This window comes from Tamandua tetradactyla, chromosome 5 (assembly GCF_023851605.1).
Source record: "Tamandua tetradactyla isolate mTamTet1 chromosome 5, mTamTet1.pri, whole genome shotgun sequence".
NCBI lineage: Eukaryota > Metazoa > Chordata > Mammalia > Pilosa > Myrmecophagidae > Tamandua > Tamandua tetradactyla.
The window spans coordinates 18757480-18771392 of record NC_135331.1 but is presented as its reverse complement, the minus strand read 5'-3'; the positions used below and the strand labels follow the sequence as shown (position 1 = coordinate 18771392).

The 13913-nt window shown below is 40.5% G+C and overlaps 1 protein-coding gene and 1 long non-coding RNA gene across 3 annotated transcripts in view; both read right to left on the bottom strand.

Annotated features, from left to right (window-relative positions):
• LOC143683690 (uncharacterized) overlaps positions 1-7889 on the bottom strand; it is a 59284-nt gene extending 51395 nt beyond the window's left edge. For both annotated transcript variants that reach the window (XR_013175605.1, XR_013175607.1), the window contains exon 1: positions 7467-7889. This is a non-coding gene — a long non-coding RNA (uncharacterized LOC143683690). The remainder of the gene's footprint in view (positions 1-7466) is intronic.
• Positions 1-13913, bottom strand: part of SUDS3 (SIN3A corepressor complex component SDS3) — a 235189-nt gene that overhangs the window by 148142 nt on the left and 73134 nt on the right. The window lies entirely within an intron of this gene.

The following is a 13913-nucleotide window of genomic DNA, read 5'->3' as shown; positions in this document are numbered from 1 at the left end:
GAAGACATAATGCTGAGTAAAATAAGCCAGACACAAAAGGACAAATACTGTATGATTTTGCTTTTATGACCAGGATAAAGGTAAACTCAGAGGCTTATAATACAGAATATAGGGGACCTGGAGATACACAGAAGCTAGCAATGGGTGAATGGTTAGCTAATGAGGTTGAACTTAAATGTAAGGGAGTGGATAGAAGTAAAGGCAGTTCACTAGTGGGTCTGTAAGTAATATTGCCATATTGAAGATGAACATGATTGAAAGGGGGTGTATAGAGCCACGTATCCCACTGAGTAACTCTACAAATATAAATAATTTCTTACACAAACTACGTCAAAGGTATGAATCTTGTACAAAGAGTTTATAATATTGGGGTATGGGGGAAAATTACTATTGCAGACTATGGGCTATGTTTAACAGGAAGACATCAACAGTACCACAGCAATACCAGGGGTAGATAGTTGAGGCGGGGAGGACAAGAGTTACAAGAGGTTCGGATTTTCTATTAATCAGTTATTTTTCTCTCGGGAGCAATGAAAATCATCTAAAATTGAGAGTATTGATGATTATTCCATTAGTGAGGATAATGTGAGACATGGGCTGTCTCACATAATAATTAATAATCCTATAATATTATTATTATAGGATGTGTGAGACGTTGACTTTGGTCATTATCCAGGATGCCCAATGGATGGAGGTGGCCGAAGGATACACTGACCGAGAAGTAGAATGGTGAACAGTGGTGTATATGTACAATCGAATATTGTGCTACTACAGAAAGGTATGAAGTTGTGGGCATTCAATGATATGAATGAACCTGGGGGACATTATGATTGAAAATTAGGGAGAAACAAAAGAACAAATATTGTATGATCTCATTTAGAAACACTTATAAGAGAAGTGGGGCCTAGCAGTCCTTCTTATAGCAGCCATCTGTAGTCTGGGACTGTAATTGTTATTTCTAGATTCTGAGAGGCTGTGCTGTATATGTATGACCTGGTATTTCTCTGGAACTTTGGGCACCTGTGTGACACCTAAGACTCAGAGAAGGAGTTCTGCAGGTTCAAAAGTTGGCAATGCACATACAATAACTGTTAAGGAATTGTAAAAGAGATCAGACTTCAATTAGAGGTAAGAATGAAGCCGATTGGGTCAGGACTAACGTAATTCACAATACAGGGGTAAGGAGGACACTGTATTTTAGATCTACACCTACTCTATGAGACCAAAGGAGGAGAGGTTTATTTTGTCCAAAACCTAAATTTTCTGTACCACATACTCTAACTCAACCTGTCTGGATAGATCAAACAACCCAAATCCTTGGATCCTAGAATGGGAATGAGGGTTTGTAATCCTGTATAGCTTAATGTAATGCCCAGATATATCCCAGAGTATATTTAACAGATAGTTAAAAAATATTGACAAAGTCCTTTGAGGGATGGAGAAAAAATATGGAACTATTAAACTTTACCACTGGGGAAACCCCTGATACTGTCTCAAACATTAGGGACTCCCAAATCAATAGGCCAAGCTCTTGATCTTGAAGCCAATTTATGTAGTGGAAAAGCTAAGCCTACCAATAGTATGCCTAAGAGCTACTTCCAGGGGACATCCTTTGTTGTTCAGATGTGGCCTCTCTCTAAGTTCAACTATGTAAGTGAAATCATAACCCGCCCCCTTGCATGGGACATGACATCCAGAGGTAAAAGTCTCCCTGATAACGTACAATGTGACTCCCAGGGATGAGCCTAGTCCTAGCACCATGGGATCAACAATGTCTTCTTGACCAAAAAGGGGAAAAGAATTGTAAAAAATGTGATGTTATCAGTGGCTAAGAGAGTTCAAATAGAGTCGAGAGGCTACTCTGGAGGCCACTCTTTAACACAAGCTTCAGCTAGATATTGCTATTTATCATGGTTTGCCAAACCCCAATCAAAGTCATTCCTGCCAACCCTAAAGAACATGTAGGGTTTGATCTGAGATTCACATAGGTTCCATGCACTAGGATTACTTTCCAGAAACCTACAACCTCCAGTGGGGTCCTGGATCAGATAGGTTCTGAAATGCAAAGGGGCAGCCTCTCCAGAAGATCAACTAGTTCTATTCCCCTATTCAATATTATCCACAGCCTTTTCAACATGAAAAAGATAGACTGGGCATAGCCCAAATACCCCTAAAAGTTGGGAGAAAGATCAAAGGAGAAGGTGGAGTTACAACAGAAAAGATAGGATTTAACAAATGAGTATGATTGCTGAATCATCATATTAATATTTCTTTTAATCTCCAGTGTCTTGGAGCAGCTGGAAAGAAAACCCTAAAATTGTGGAACTGTAACCCATACCAAACTCTGAAATCTGTTCTATAACTTATTGTTGCGGTGTGCTTTGAAATTTATTCCTTTTTTGCACATATGTTGTTTTCACATTAAAAAAAAAATTAAAAACAAAAAACAAGACAGAAGATTTCCAGAGATGAAGTGATCATCTTTGTTTATTCATTTCTTGTAAGTCAATCACTTCCTTAGGAGGAGATATAAAAATACCATGTACCCCCATGCCAAGCAAAATGATAAGTATCTCAAATTCTGGTCAAGATTGTCACTTACTAGCTGTGACACTTTGATTCTGTAACTTTCATTTCTCTAATAAGTAGTCTCTAAAAATCCTCACACTTTGCCAAGTTGACAAGGGGTAGACATGTGTTAGTTAGATTCAGTTGTCAACTTGGCCAGGTGAAGGTATCTAGTTCTGTTGCTGCGGACATGAGCCAATGGTACGTGAACCTCATCTGTTGCTAATTACACCTGCAGTCAGCTAGGAGGCGTGCCTACTGCAATGAATGATGTTTGACTTTATTGGCTGGTGCTTAAATGAGAGAGCACGATGTAACACAGCCCAAGCAGCTCAGCATACCTCATCTCAGCACTTGCAGCTCAGCCCAGGCCTTTGAAGATGCAGAAAGAAATTACCCCAGGAAAGATGTTGGAATCCAGAGGCCTGGAGAGAAGGCCAGCAGAGACCACCCTGTGCCTTCCCACATAAGAAAGAACCTCAGTGGAAAGTTAGCTGCCTTTCCTCTGAAGAACTAACAAAATAAATCCCCTTTTATTAGAAGCCAATCCGTCTCTGGTGTGTTGCATTCGGCAGCTAGCAAACTAGAACAACCTTGTCGAATAGTCTCAATAATTAATGTGCACGAGTAAATGCTCATAGTAATATAATGTAGCTAATGCCTAATTTATTAGTTTTCTTCTTTCTAATCTTATCATTATTACTACATAGCATGTTATTGTATATTAGTGACTTCTTACTTTGACATCGTACTCCGGAGTTTTGGAAATATTGTAATGCCCTGGCTTCAATTCACTAAAATGCTTACTGAGAGTGCTGTGCACCTCCCTTGTAGTTCTTCACAACTCAGTGAGTAGATATTACTAATCCTGTAATTCTGTATCAGTCCACAATAATGTTGAATAACAAGCAACCCCAAAACCTCAGGACAAACAGCAATGAACATTGCTGGGCTTATCTGGGCTGGGCTTATCTGATTTTGCTGCTTCTCTCACATCTCTGTGATTATCTAGGCAACTCTGCTGATCTTGGCTGGACTTGCTCACACGACTGGGGTTTGGTTGGCTATTGACTGACCTAGGATGGTCTCAGCTGGAACAACTAGGAAACTCGGCTGCACAGCACAGGTCCCTCAAACTCCAGCAGCTAGCCCGGGAATTTTGCCATGGCAGTTGCAGAGGAACTGGAGTGAAAGGAGAAACATACAAGCTCTTTTTCAGACCTCTGCTTGCCTCACCTCTGCTAACACCCCATTGGCCAAAGCAAGGCATTTGGCCAGCACAGATTCAAAGGATGGGGAAATACACTCTACTTCTTCTATAAGAGAAATGCAAAGGGTCTGGATACAGAAGGGGTGAAGAAGTGAGGCCACTGGTGCAATTAATCCCCAATCTCCCATTTTACAGATGAGGAAACTGAGGTTCAGAGAGGCCAAGCTAACATATTGCCTAAGGGAACAAGAGCTAAGGAGCATTAGAGATATAAGTAGAACTCAGGACTTTTCTATCTGCTTTCCTTGTACCTGCCACTACAACATTTCAGTTCATAACCCATTGTCATTTCCTAGGTGGCTTCCAAAAGGGAGGCAATAACACACACAGGCACTGTTCATGCCCAACTAGGCAGTTCTCTTTGTGTTGCTTCAAAGCCTCTGTTTTACAGTCCTTAATGATCCGGTAATTGTGTTTATGGCTTTCCAATGAAGTGTGCAGAACTCTGATAGCTGTCCCTGGTTTCCTGAAGGCCTTTATTTGATCTGATACTGTGCAGAATTTCTAATAAGGTAAAAAGGTGTGTGAAGCAACGAGGAGAAAATTTGGGTCAAATTTTCCTTTTCAGAATGGTTTTCAGCTAACTACACCCTACACTTGAGCCTCTGCCGCTAACTACAGTTTCACTGAACAAACTCAGTTATTTGGCATCACTCTGAAAACTAGAATAATTTCTTGGATAGAATGGAATGAATGGAAAAGAAGGTTTCATTTGGTCATTAACCCATCACATTAATATTTGTGGAGCTCTTACTATGTGCCAAATGCTGTTAGAGGTGCTGGGATATAGACGTGAGTGAGGCAAAATCCACATCCACCAGGAGCTCATTGTCTTGTGTCCATTCAATATTCATTCATCAAATACTAATTTTGAGCCTCTACTGAGAGTTCATGGCTGTATGTGGCAGGGAAGATATGGAGATGAACAAAACAGACATGCCCTTACTCTCATGGAGGTTACATGCAAGTGAGTGGGATAGATGTTCTATAACTCATGGTGCAATGAAGCAATTGCAAGTGTATTTAGAGCTGCAAAGAAGAAGCAGAAGATTAAAGGTTGTATAGCAGGAAGGAAAACCTGACCTATTTATTCTGGGGCAGGGGGAGTTGATAAAGAAGGACAATCTTTAGGAAATGAAGTTTAAGCAGAGATCTGGAGGATGTGTGAGAATAAGTCAGGCAAAGATAGTACAAACTTCCTAGTGAGAAAAAAATAGAAAGCCACTCTAACAACCAGGAACTGGCCTGGTATTATCAGCTTGGCCTTGGTGTCCTGGTGGACATCAACAATTTCACTGAACATCAATGTCAGGCAAGGCCACTCCTTGACAACGATGGATCAAAACAAAACAAGCATGTCTGAACACAGACTAAACATGAACATTGTCCAAATTCCAAGAAGGACTAAACACCCCCCCTTGCCAGGTTAAAATGAGTGATTGCTGCTTCTTGACCAATTACAGCTTTAACTTTGCTCTAATATTCCCTCCCTCCAGATAAGATTGATTAAGATACCCAATCATAGAATTATTCCTACTTTCTGCCTGTGTCCGATCTGGAGCAAAGCTCCAGTTCCTTAAACCCTCCCCCAATTCACCAAACCAAAGTCCAAATTCTAAAAGCCCTTTCTAACATCCCCTTACTAAGATGCCCCATGGCTCTCAATGGTGCATATTCCCTGTGGCTGCAATGGGTGCTAAACCCAGCTTGTCCAGCTCCAGGTGTGCTCCTGCTGGTCTGTGGATGAAAAGCATCCACACGTGGTAAATGCTTTTTTATTTTATTTTATTTTTTGGTAAATGCTTTTAACAGAGCTAAAGAATCCAGACCACTCTCCAAAGGCCCTTCCAAATTTAAAGAGGCAAGAAGAAAATATCATTTGAATGTGAGCTTAATATTTATTACAGCTAACATATTAGTTTCATGGTAAATTTAAGATGGAATTGTGTTTTTATGTGCTGTATATAGACTTTCACAGTACATGAAAACCTTTCATAATTTATATGTCTAACGTATCTTTATTTACATCTGAAGCATGGTTGACCATCTTAAATCATTATAAAGTCTTAGAGTCTCATAGCTCTGCTTTTGATACATCTAGTTGTCACTTCTCTTCAGAGTCCTGGTCTGGGTTACTAATTGGTTTAGGGGCATATTCATAGTGACCTTTGGCCTTTGACATCTGTAGTGGATTAAAATAACAGAGGGGTTCAGTTCCCGCCCCTGGAACCTGCTTATACAAGATCAATAACTTCTCCCTCTCCTACTGTCCTTCCTGGATTTGCATCCCTGAGTCAAGTGCAAACTCCCCAGTCCCCACTCATGCCTAGCCAATCACCTATACCTCTAATCATGTAATATTCCAAAGGCACAGTCCCCAGGGCACTGTAAGCTTTTGCTCCCTGCGTGCTTGGTTGAGTCTCCATTCTTGATGAATTTATCCACGTGACCCTGCGAGGCCCACCTCTCCTCTCTGTTCTAGGACCTGTGAGCATTAATAAACTTTTCTTTCATACATCTCTGGTATCATTTGTCATTGCTGCACCTGATATCCACACAAAGATCCTTGCAACACAGCACCTCAACTGTAATTTGACCAAAACAGAACTCATTACCTTCATTACCTAAATACCTGGCCTTCTGACACTTTGTAAGAATCTATCAAAAATGCAATTGTGTTTAACCTTTGACCCAGCAATTCTACTCAAAAATTTATCCTATGACTTGGCACAAAAATCAAATATATATAAAGACATTCATTGTTTCACTGGAAATAACAGGAAACACATTGAAAACAACCTTGGCTGGTAAAATGAATCTTAACACATCCACACAATGGAATATTATGCAGCCACTAAAATGACATCATAAATGTATATTAATTGACTTGGAAAGATATACAATATATTACAGAACAATATAACCCAAGATTAATACTATACACACACATAAATGTTTTGAAAACATAAAAACATAGATGTTCTTATACCATAGATAGAAGTAGGTTACTTCTGGGGATTGGAATTAGAGAAATTTTACTCCATATGCCATGCTCAAAAGACAGATTTTATTACTTTTATTTTTCAACAATATATTTATATTATGTCCCACTTGCTGTATTCCTTCACAGATTCACCAATGACCCAATCTCCCATCTAGGACTTTACTTTCATTTTTACTTCCTCCCTATACTTTCATTTTTACTTTCTCCCTACCGATTGTCCCTAAATCCAATCATCTGCTGAGCCAAACTTTTCCACCATGAAACATTTCTCAAATGTTTTCCAGTCCCCCACTATTCCCATCCCTTCTGGCCAAGGTCAGGTTTCCTTTGTCAGCTCTCCCTGCCTCCAGTTCTTCACTCTCCCAGTGTGTGTTCTTCACTGCCTCCAAGGGCTCTTTCTAACAAAATTAAATGAGGGGCCACATCTCTTTATTCCTCTGCTCTAAACTTTGGCTCTCCCACCCTCAGAGTAAGACTCATACTTGTTATCTTGGATTTCAGGACTCCTTTACTTTAGCCCCCTTTGGCTTTTCAGGTTAAGCCCAGCGTCCAAGGCATCCACCCCCTATCTCCGGACACAGCAGCATTAAGGGACATTCTCAGTTTGAACCCACGTTTTTGTACCTTCAAATCTTTCTTCACGTTGTTCCCTCCTTCCCCATCTCCCTTCTTTTTTTTTTTTTTGAGGGGGGGTTGCACGGTCCAGGAAGAATCAAACCGGGGTCTCCCCCGTGGAAGGCGAGCACTCTACCACTGAACCACCAGTGCACCCCATTTCCTTCTTTCAGTCCCCATTTCCTTAGTTTCCTGGCTGCTCTGACAAATACCATGCAATGCATTGACCTAATAATGGGAGTGCACTGTCTCATGGACTCAGAGGCTGGAGGGCTGGCTTTCTCCCAGGGTTAATAGCACCCTGGCAATCCTTGGGGTTCCTTGGCTTCCCCGTCATATGGTGATGTACCTTCCTTTCTCTTCTGGGTTCCAGTGGACTTCAGGCTTCCTGCTCCTCCCTGGGGCTTTGTCTTTAAAAGTTTCCAGCAATAGGATTAATTCAGTTGGATCACATCTTAGTTAACAACAACATCTTCAAAAGGTCCTATTTACAAAGGGTTCATACTCAAAGGAACAGATTAAGAAACTGTTGTTGTTGTTTTTTTTTTCCTGGGATACATAATTCAACCACATTCATCTTTTATTATCATTAATTTTATTTACACCCTGTATTCTCCAAACATACACTTCCCCGGTCACCTCTAATCTACTTTCTGCCTCTGCAGATCTGCTATTTCTAGACCTCTCTTGTAAGTGACATCATATAATATTTGTCCTTACGTGCCTTACTTACTTCACGAAGCACAAGGCTTACAAGCTTCTTGCATGTTGCAGTATGTCTCAGAACTTCATCCTTATGGCCAAATAGTATTTCGTTGAGTATATGTACCACATTTTATCTATCCATTCATTTATTGATGGATGCTTGGGTTGTTTCTGAAACCTTTGGCAGTTGTGAATATTGCTGCTATGAACGTGGTAGATCATTCCCATTTTGTAAAACACAGGGGTCATGATGACTTATGTTGAACCCTTTAATGTATCTTCTTGCTTTTCTGAGAGGTAACCTAACATGGTCAGAAAATCCACGGACTTTGAGCCAGACCAGCTGGGATAAAATCTCAGCTGCCACTTACTAACCCAATGACACTGGGCAAGTGACTTCACTATGCCACGCCTTCTTTTCCTTTTAAACCCCTTTTTTTTTTACCCTGTAAAATGGGTGTTGTGAGGATTAAACAAGTCAATAGCTGCAAAGCACAGAAGCACTGAATACAGTAAACACTTGAAAAATGTTCATTATTGTTGTCGTTATGATCACAGATTCTAATACTATCTTCTGTTACTGGTGAGGTGTGTAGGAGTTTTCCTGTTTCTGCATTCATGGCTTTGACTTTTGCCTTGGGAAAATTAATGGAGTTTCTAAGCCTCTGTTTCTCCAGCTATAAAATGAGCTAATAAGAACTCATGCCCCTTAGGTTCATTTTGAAGATTAAATGTGATAGCCCTGGAAAGTGCTTAGCAGAGTGCCAGAGACATAGTAAGATCTCAATAAATGCTAGCTATTATTATTATTATCCTTTGGTTACAAAAGAAAGAGAGAGGGAGAGTATTCAGGCTTGTTAAAGTAAGGTGGGATTTATTTTAAGAATGCAGAAAACTGTCTCGAAACATAAAGACTGAAAAATCAGACTATGGCAAGGTTTCTCAGCCTGGGCACTGTTGAGATTTGGGGCCAAATAATTCTTTGTCATGCTCATGCTTAAGCAGCATCCCTGGCCCTACCCACTAGATGCCGGTAACAACACCCCCTCCCTCCATCCCCAGGTGCAAGAACCAAAAATCTCTCCAAGGGGGGACAAAATCGCTTCCTGTTAAAGCTGGCTGCCCTCACGGGAACCAGAAAGCAGCTGACTCCCACTGAGCAACCCTCTGGGCTTCTTTCAGCTGCTTACATTGCTTTGCAAGTCAGTCTCCTCTGGGTGGGCTGCCACAATCCCAAGCCTGGCTCTCACGTGCAGGCCCTTCACAGCTCCAACATGGCTAACTTCTGTTTCTCTTCGCAACTTTCAAGAAACAAAGACTCCGACTGGCTAAGTGAGGACCAAGTGTCAACTTCCAGTCCCATCAGCTGTAGCCAGGAAAACACCTAGAAAGAGTTTAGGAGTCCCCAGCTCCTACCCTTTGAGCGGGCTCCTGGAACCCTTCCAAGGAAAGGGGCATGGCTAGGTCAGGGCTTCCTGTTTCTGTAGCATCTGTCTCCTCTCATTTCCTCGGGTGGTCCTCAAAGTCTTCTCCCACTGGCAAGGAGCCTGGATCCTGAGCCTCCTACTGCCTTCTTCAATCTTTTCCTTTCAGTCAGTTGTGGGCTCCTTACCACTGCTTTCAAAAAATAAATGGGATCCCAGACATTATCCAGATTATTTTGCTTGTTAAGAGAACTTTTCTAATCCCCTTGTGGATTCTGGAACAACTAAAATAATTACAATTATAAGATTAGTGAGATATCCCTCCGTGTATCATAAGCTTACTAGAACAGTGTGCTTTGTTTGCTTTTGTTAGAACATAAACACTTTGGAAGACAATAAACAAAATTTTAAGTTGTATATAGTTTTGGGTAGATTTATGCCCCCCCACCCCCAGACCATTCATGCACCCTGTAATATTCTGCACATATATAGAAATATAAAGTATATGAATAATTAAACACATATTGTACCCAGTGTTTGACAACATACACATTTACCTTATTTAAGTTCAATTATGGGAAAGAGATAAAAAAAAAAAATTATCCACACAAGAAGCTGGCCCCCAAAGTCTCAGAAAAAGAAAGGCCACAGTTAAAATGCAAAAAGAAACAAAATTAGTTAATATTTGGCTTGTGACCATTTTTTAAAAGTCCAGGGCAATTTAAGGTAACTTTGGCCATGCAAGATTTTTGCCTTAAGCACTGAGACTAGAATCTAGTTCCCTAACCTCCCATTCAGGATGTCCCCAGACCATGCTTTCCACATCCATGGTTCTCAAAACGCAGGCCTCTACCTATTCGATAGCCATGAAATCACCTTAGTACATCATGCATAGCATTGTTTTTAAAAATGAAATAGAACAGAAAATAGCATGCATGACTAATAATATGATTGAATATTGTTTCATGAAACTTTTCCTTCATCTTTATAAGTGTGTGTGTGTGCTGAGTCATGATTAAACATCTATTTCTTACTCTGGTCAAAAACATTTGAAAGCCATTGTTCTTGTTCTATAAGCCACAATGTGCAGTATGGTACCCACTAGTGACATGTGGCTATTGAGCACTTAAAGCATGGTTTGTTTCAAATTGCATGTGCTGGAAGTGTAAAACACACAGCAGCTGTCGAAGACTTTGCATGAAAAAAAAGGAATGCCAAACCTCTCATTAATAATTTTTATATTGATTACATGTTGAAACGGAAATGTTTGGGATATATTATTAAAATTAATTTTCACCTGTTTCTTTTTACTTTTTTTAAATGTGGCTATTAGAAAATCTAAAATCACATATGTGGTTGGCATCATATGTCTACCGGGCAGGGCTGCTCTATTTGATTAGGAAAGTGTCCTGTTTCTTTTTACTTTTTTTTAACATGGCTATTAAAAAATCTAAAATTACGTATGTGGTTCGCATCATCCGTCTATTGGACAGGGCTGCCCTATTTGATTAGGGAAGTGTCGTATGCATATATGTGTGTACACATGACTGCTGATAATTTTCCTGGCATCTATCACCATATTATAACCAAACACAAAGATGTGTTCACTCTTAAAACGGCTGCCAGCTCTCCCATGACAACTAAAACCACTGCCCCCATCATCTGAAGCCCCTTTTTCCAATGCAGAGAGAACCTTTTGGCTCACATTGGACGTACACATCTGTCTGGAGGATTTCATCTGATGTTACAGGGCCTTAGGAATGTTTATTGTGCTTTTTCTCCTTGACCTTATTAGTTCAGAAACATTTAGGAACATATCCTGCAGTGGTTACATATTCCAAATAGTCTGCCTCCTGTGTTCCCTCTGTGCATCATCAGCCTTACCATCGCACTCTCATTTCCCACATCCCCCTTTCCTCTCCTAGCTCAGGGAAAATCATAGTATGTCTTTGTCATAATCTTGACATTCCTACTTGTCAACGTGAGCTACTGTGGCCCCTACACCACACATGCGTGCACACACACGAGTCCCTGCTACTTTCTGGAACACCCCTGGTCTGATTCCTTATACATCCATCACCTTAAATGATACTGATCTTAGGAACTCTTTCTCCCTTCCTTGTGGTAAGGAAATTTATAATAATAACAATGATGATGATCGTATAATAGCGCCTTTTACAGAGTCCTTACTCTCTTTCAGACATTATGCTAAGCCCTTTTTTTCATGCAAGCATCACAGCTTTGTGGAGTAGATATTTTCCCATTTTAGAAATAAGAAACCTTAGTGAGGTGAATTAAACTGTAAGAGCCACGGTCTTGCTCATCATATAAGCAGGGTATACAAAAGATGCCTGATATGCAAGTGTAAGTGATTGATAAAAATCTGCTGAATGAATAAATCAGCAAATGAATGAACGATGGCATACACCACTAAACTTTTACTTATTGTTAATGTCTAGGTGTCATCAACGTCATCAGTCTCTAAGGACTGAAAGCAGCTCTGCGTAGCTGGAGCTCCAAGTGGCCAGAAATGAGGCTCAAGTGGTGAGTGAATCCTTGTAAGTCATGGAGAATATTATGGGCTTTATCTGGAGGGTCATAGGGAGCCGTTGCATGATTCTTAGCAAGGGAGTGCCATATTCTGAAGTTATGGGGAAGTGTACACATTAAATCATTTATTCCTTTATGGATTTATTCAACAAATTTTTGAGTACCCACTCTTTGTTAAGCACAGGACATGCAAAGATAAATCCTGCCTTCAAGGAACTCAGAGCTTATTATTAGGATCATGGCTGGAGTCCTTACTTGCCTCCTCAAGGCCTTTCTTCCAGCCTGTTCTCCCTGCTCCCAGCCCCACTGTTACCTCTTTCACCTTCTCATCCATTAGGTCTCAGGTGAAGTGTCATCTCCGACCAAAGCCTTTCCTGACACGACTCTAGGTTAACTCCCCTCAAATAACTTTCATCATACCCTGTATTTCTGTCTTGTAGCATTTATTGCAAGGATAAGTAAATAACCATTTTTGTGTTTATTTTGTCCAGTGTCCATTTCTCCCATTTAACCATGAGTCCCGTGTGGTAAGGAATATGTCCATTTTGTTTATCACACTCTACATAGTGCCTCACCTGGATACAGGAGAAACAATGACCTACACATATTTTACTGACCCACCCATTCAATTTTTTTTAACAATTTAAATTAACTGTAAACTTAAAAAAATAGATAAGGGTGGGCCACGGTGGCTCAGCAGGCAGAGTTCTCGCCTGCCATGCCGGAGACCTGGGTTCAATTCCTGGTGCCTGCCCATGCCAAAAACTGAAAAAAGAAAGAACACTAAAAAAAAAACTTATGTAGATAGTTGGTTGAACAACATAAGTACATGGAACCTTGGGTAGGACATTAGATTTTATTGGTTTGTCCAGAGCGATGCCCCGATGAATCCCAGAGTGATTTGATCAGCGAGTGGAAAAGTATTTGCAAAATCCCCTTTGGGTAATGGTGAGAACAGGGGAAAATTCAACTTCCCCAAGTTGAATTATTGATATTCTCACAAGCAGTGCAGAAAACCAAGGCTATAGGCTGAGCCCCCAGTCTTGGGGTTTGTTCATATGAAACTTAACCCCACAGGGGATAGGTCAAGCCTACTTAAAATTAGACCTAAGAGTCACCCCCAAGAGAGCCTCTTTTGTGGCTCAGATGTGGCCTCTCTCTCCAGCCAATACAACAAGCAAACTCACCACTCTCCTCCTATCTATGTGGGACATGACTCCCAGGGGTGTGGACCTTCCTGGCAACGTGGGACAGAAATTCTAGAATGAGCTGAGACTCAGCATCAAGGGATTGAGAAAACCTTCTCAATCAAAAGGGGGAAGAGTGGAATGAGACAACGTGTCAATGGCTGTAAGATTCCAAATAGAGTTGAGAGGTTATCCTGGAGGTTATTCTTATGCATTAATTAGATATCACCTTGTTATCCAAGATGTAATGGAAAGGCTGGAGGGAACTGCCTGAAAATGTAGAGCTGCGTTCCAGTAGCCATGTTTCTTGATGATGATTGTATAATGATATAGCTGTCACAATGTGACTGTGTGATTGTGAAAACCTTGTGTCTGATGCTCCTTTTATCTACCTTGTCAACAAATGAGAGGAACATATGGAATAAAAATAAATAATAGGGGGAACGAATGTTAAAATAAATTCAGTTTGAAACGCTAGTGATCAATGAAAGGGAGGGGTAAGGGGTATGGCACGTAAATTTTTTTTTCCATTTTTGTTTTATTTTTCTGTTGTCTTTTTTTTTTTTTTTTTTTCATATTTCAGGTGCAGC